Source organism: Cicer arietinum, chromosome 7, assembly GCF_000331145.2.
Source record: "Cicer arietinum cultivar CDC Frontier isolate Library 1 chromosome 7, Cicar.CDCFrontier_v2.0, whole genome shotgun sequence".
NCBI classification, from domain to species: Eukaryota; Viridiplantae; Streptophyta; class Magnoliopsida; order Fabales; family Fabaceae; genus Cicer; species Cicer arietinum.
This window is the reverse complement of record NC_021166.2, coordinates 24,964,367-24,970,037: the sequence shown is the minus strand read 5'-3', so window position 1 is coordinate 24,970,037 and position 5,671 is coordinate 24,964,367. Positions and strand designations below refer to the sequence as shown.

Below are 5,671 nucleotides of genomic sequence, written 5' to 3'. Positions count from 1 at the left end.
TTATATTATTAAATTATTTTATAAGTTATTTTATAATAAATTATAAATTATTTTATAATACTATTAGTCATTTACCAATGGTAATAATTTATATTATTAGTCAAAACCACCTAATCACTCATAAATATTCTCCTTTCATGGACAATTATATTATTCCAATTATGGTGAGTAATGATTTTAGACGTTAAAAATTCAATTACTCATTAATATCAATCCATTTATAATTTCTTCCAATTTATGTCAATCCATTTTTTAGTAACATTTTATACAATAAAAATATATATTCTATTTGACAAAAATACACAAATTTATAAAAAATAATCATAAAATAAGAATATATGAAAAATTATTAAAAAATTTACTTCCAATTATTAAAATACACAAATTTATTTAAAATTATAATATATGAATATATTAAAAAATATAATCAATAAAAGTTTACTATATATATGTGTTTTGAAAAAATATGTTAACACTTATTTTTATCAATTAAATTATATATTTATAATTGAATGCTATTTTTTATTTTAATTTTTCTTATTATAATGATAATTTGAATGTTAAAAAATAAATGAAAATTTAAGTATTGCATAAAATTAAATTATTTTTTAATAAAATTTATTTTTGGTACATATCAACATAACTATAATTCAATTGCACAAACAATTAGTTAAAACTTTTAAATACCTAAAATTGATTTAAAGTATATGTAAATCTTTAATAAAATTAATTTCAAACTCTTGATTAAATATATTCAATAATTTTTTTTTACAACAACTTCTCAAGCTCGCAATTAAAAAATCATACTAATAAAACAAATAAATTTAGACTACGCTACAATATAATTCAACATTAACATTTTTTTAAAATAAAAAATATTAAATAGTCAATCATATTTTTAAATTTTTATATCTTATTTTTGGGTATGTATTTTACATTTTATTTCATCAAATAAATACAAGTACCATTATGTGTTAGAAAAATAAATTGTTAATCAAAGTACAATGAGTCAAACAATTATCCTATATAATAAGTTATAATACGAATTATACAAAATATTTTAAAAATTAAATTAGATGAGTGTGATAAACATGATTTTCCCTCATTTTAATTTTCCTAATCATATTTAATTATTACAAATCAATAAAGTAATATTATAAAATAACTATATTTATAATACATAAAATATTATTTATAAAACTTATAAAATTAATTAATTAATATCCGCGCAGCGCGCAAGCCATAATCTAGTTTAAGTTAATACTCTAGTTTTTAGGTCATTCTTGTACCTTGGGATCTTTAGAAAAACGACAAATCACTTGGGTACAGCAAAAAATTAAAGATTCAACTTGAGAACAAATGATTGAAGATTCAATGGGTTTCCATATGTGTAATTATTTATTTCTTATTGTTTATATTTTTCCTTGAAGATAAGTTATTAAATTCTTATTGTAAGGGATAAGTAGAACAAAATGAAAAAATTTAGTATTTAATTTGATATTTGATTATTTAAATGAATTCAATTAAGTTGTGTTTTTAATCTATATTCTTAATTTTTTTTTATCCCTTGATCTCCAATTAATTGATTTACGATTCAAAGATTAAATCGAGAGTGGAATCTTTGAATGTTTGAGATTGAGAATTTGTAATTCTAAAGTCTAGAGATATTTAGAGACACATGAAACCACTTATAATTTCTATTATTTGGTGTTTCATCTTTTTTTTTTTTTTAATTTGTTAAGAGATTAGAAATCAATTTAAGATTAAAGGTTCAACCGCTAAGAGATTAGGGTTGAAACATTCTTAGAAATTGGTAACAAGTCATTGAATGAATTCAATAGCCAAAGTCAATTTAATAGTAAATGTTGTATTTAGAGTGAAATTTTGCTAAATTTCGTTGTCACATTTTAGGAATTGCAAATACTAAAAAATCATAACTCTTTTGTCAAATTATAACTAAAGCACAATTTCATAGTAAAATGTGATCCTTGTTTGACACTTGTCTTTACCATTTTATATACTCTACTAAATAAAAAGATATTTGCAGCAAGAAAGATGGATGAATTTACAAACTCCAGGACATAAATCTACAAAATAAAATAGAAGATATTGATCAAAATAAACACTGTTGTAAATTGTAATCAAGCAACGAGTAGGAGATTACCAATGTCTTAAACTCAAATTCCCATTATTAGTGATTGTATTTTTAACATGCAAAAAGCAGCTTCCCGGTGTAGGTATTGCAAAGAGTATATTGCGCTGCAAACAAAACATATCGTGTCCTCGTATCTTATTTACAATAATGTCACAAATAATTGTTTTTTCATTGGTTGATCTTATTATGAGTTTGCAAGACATGCAATTACATTTATGTTTTTTATGTGCATGGATAACATTGAGCGATGTTTCACCAATATTTATATACGGTTTGGGTTCAAGGTACAGTGGGAGATAAAATGTACAATAACTTAGTGTTATTTTTTTAAACATGTGTTTATCATAAAATTTAATATTAGCTTTTTTTTGTTTTTCAATAAAGGAAGAGAGAAAATGTGTTATGTCCGTGTTTGCAAAGAAAAGATAAATATAATAATAATAATAATAATAATAATAATAATAATAATAATAATAATAATAATAATATTAACTTTTCTCTTTCTTTTTTTTTCATTTCACTCTCCTCCTTCTTCTTTCTCTCTCTCAGCAACCCCACTCCTCCATTTCCATTTCTTTCTTCTTTTCTCTTCTTTCTTATCATTTCCTTCTCCTTGCTTCTTCTCACTCTATTACTCAAACCCTCAACCCTTAAAACGGATTTAACATTTCCACAGGTATAATTTTTCAAACTCTTACAAATTCTTTTGGTTGGAATTTTTGGGTTAGGGTTTGTGTTCTAAGGAAGAAAAAGGGTACCCATCTTTTGAGAGTTGTTGATTGAGACTCATTGAGGTAAATGCACAACTCTAATCCTAGTATGAATTCATAGAAAAATGTAGTTTTGAGTAAAAATCTTATTTTGTGCTTAGTATATTTAAATGATGTTGATGGTTTCTAGAGGTAGCTAAACTTTAGAATAAATTTCTCTAAAGTCTTGGAAATATTTTTGATACTCAAATTTGTCAACTGAGACCTTGTCGGCTACTCTGAGAGTTGTTGGAGAGCAAACTTAGACGATTCTCCATAACGGTGAGTTGACGACGATCATCGTCATATATTTTTATAATGCTATTATTATTATTATTATTATTATTATTATTATTATTATTTTGTTGTTTTTTATATTAAAGTATTTATTGAAAAATTTGGGGAACACAACCTTTGAATTTTATCTCGATTTCGTCAATTATTTAATTTAACGGTCATTGTTATATAATATGTTATTAATTTGATTTACATATGAGTTAAAGTATTTAAATCTTGAATTGTTATGCGATTGAATATGTTTTTTTTCATGAATTACTATGAAATGATTTTAAATGCCCGTTTTGGAAAATCGGTGTTATTGTTATTAAATCGTTAACTGTGTTAGGTGCACCTAGTTACCTCGTGTTGATTAGTGAGAGTTACCCGTTAGATAGAGCCGCCCCTATGAGAAATGTCATTCGTAGGAGGAGAGGACTATCAACGCGATGTAAGCTCCCTAATTGATACGTGACGATACGTTGCGGGATTGAGAGGAGCACTACAAGAAAAACTGTTGTTATCTACGGCAGATTTTATCTTTACCCACGGCATGTCCGTAGGTAAACAAAAATTACCTACGGATTACCCACGGACACGGGTTCGTAGCTAAATCGCTCGTAGGAATATATTTACCGATGGAAAAGCAATAGGTTACACTTACTTAAGGATTATCCGTGGGTAGTGTGACTTACCGAGACTCCGTGGGTAAACCTACTCATAGATGTTATGTGGATAATGCCGTAGATAATTACCTACAGACATGTCGCAAGTAATGTTACTGACGGACCATCCGTGACAAATGTTCATCTTGATATTTATATTTTTATCCATGACATGTCCGTGGATAATGAAAAAATAATTTTAAATCTATTTTTATTTTTTTACAGTTTGCTGTATTTTTTTAATATATGTATAAAATAAATTATAAGCATATTAAAATTTCATTGTCAAAAACAAAGTGAAATTTTATATAAACAGTGTTTTTAAAATACTCCTCCTGACTGCCACAAGTTTCAAAATAAAGGCAACTTGCACTACCATAAGTTTCAAAATACACATTCTCATTACCATAACTTACACATTGTCACTACCAAAAGTTTCAAAATACACATAACCATAAGTTTCAAAATACACATAACCAAAATACACATTGTAAAGCATCCCCCTGTTCTGATTCACCAGTAAAGCATCCCATTGTAAATACACCAGTAAAGCATCCCCCTGTTCTGATTTAAACGTTAAAGCATCCCCCTGTTCAGTAAAGCGATCCTTGTTCTGCAGGTTGTCAAGATAATCCAGGGTCTCTAAGCCCTCAACCCGAACTTCACTGAACACATGCAAATAAACTAGTTAGACTATCTAAACATACATTTATACAACAACAAATTTATAGAAACTAAGATAAAAAGAACATGAAAAAATAGTAAGTCAAATTAGAAGATAAAAACAAGAAAAATATGTGAATAGATACCACAGTTCCTAATTCCAAACTTGGAAGTTGATACATAAACCAAGCTTAAATATTCCACCCATGTACCAAACATAACTAAAAAGTTAACTGAACAAAGTAAAAGTACTTGCAAGCTATAAATTTCATTCAATAAATTACAGTAGCATTTTGTTTCTACATCAGCACACTTAAAAATTTGCCTATCCATACTCTGCACCATCAAGTACCAAAATCCAAAAATCTATAGTTGTATTTCAAAGTTCCAAGCCAACTTTCGCATTTGACACAACTACATCTGCCACCGTGAAGGAAAAGCACACAGTTTTAAAAATGTGAGAATAAGCTAACACACCAAATTGCTAAACATAATATGTTTTTGCTGAGTTTGTTTGCTACATGCCTCTTAAACTGGATCTCAACCAAAAGATACAACAACTGAACCTTGTCTGACTATGTGAGGTTTGAATAAATGCGGATCAATTACACCATTGAGCTATACAAAAAAATGAATTTTCAGTAATGTCTTTCAATGGTTTCTCTTATAGTTTTCCTATGCCTTCCTCCACCCCATCTAAGGCATCCAAACCTATAACTCCCTCCTACCCATGCCACCAAATTAAATGCCCCTGCAATAATGCTTTGATGTCTTTTCCATTATAAATTCACCTGTTGTTGCATTTAGAACTTTTGGGCTTGCATTCTAGACAACTACAACCAATTGTTAAATCTTCGGTGACAAAACTAATGCAATGCCATTGGTGAAAGTAGACTAACCGTGGTTGCAAACCAAACAAACAGTAAGTTGCTAAATATAACAGCAATGTTATAAATAAAAGCCAGTTAATACTAATGTTAGACAAACATATTTCAAGCAATTACCTTATGTCTGATACTGATAAATAAGTATGATATGCAAAGGTGAACGAAAATGGCTTCCCATCACTGTTTGTGTTCCGAATCCGAGAAGTTAACATTAAATCTCCTCCTGGTCCCAAAGCTACCCTCAGACGGTACTCAAAACTACATACAAATAGAAAC

General features: G+C 27.7%; 1 long non-coding RNA gene and 1 pseudogene across 1 annotated transcript in view; one reads left to right on the top strand and one right to left on the bottom strand.

Annotated features, from left to right (window-relative positions):
- Positions 1–2,942: 2,942 nt before the first annotated feature.
- LOC140921055 (uncharacterized) overlaps positions 2,943–5,671 on the top strand; it is a 5,495-nt gene continuing 2,766 nt past the window's right edge. The window contains exon 1 of the long non-coding RNA XR_012163914.1: positions 2,943–3,186. This is a non-coding gene — a long non-coding RNA (uncharacterized lncRNA). The remainder of the gene's footprint in view (positions 3,187–5,671) is intronic.
- The window catches only part of LOC101508917 (putative glucose-6-phosphate 1-epimerase), a 2,410-nt pseudogene continuing 996 nt past the window's right edge, over positions 4,258–5,671 (bottom strand).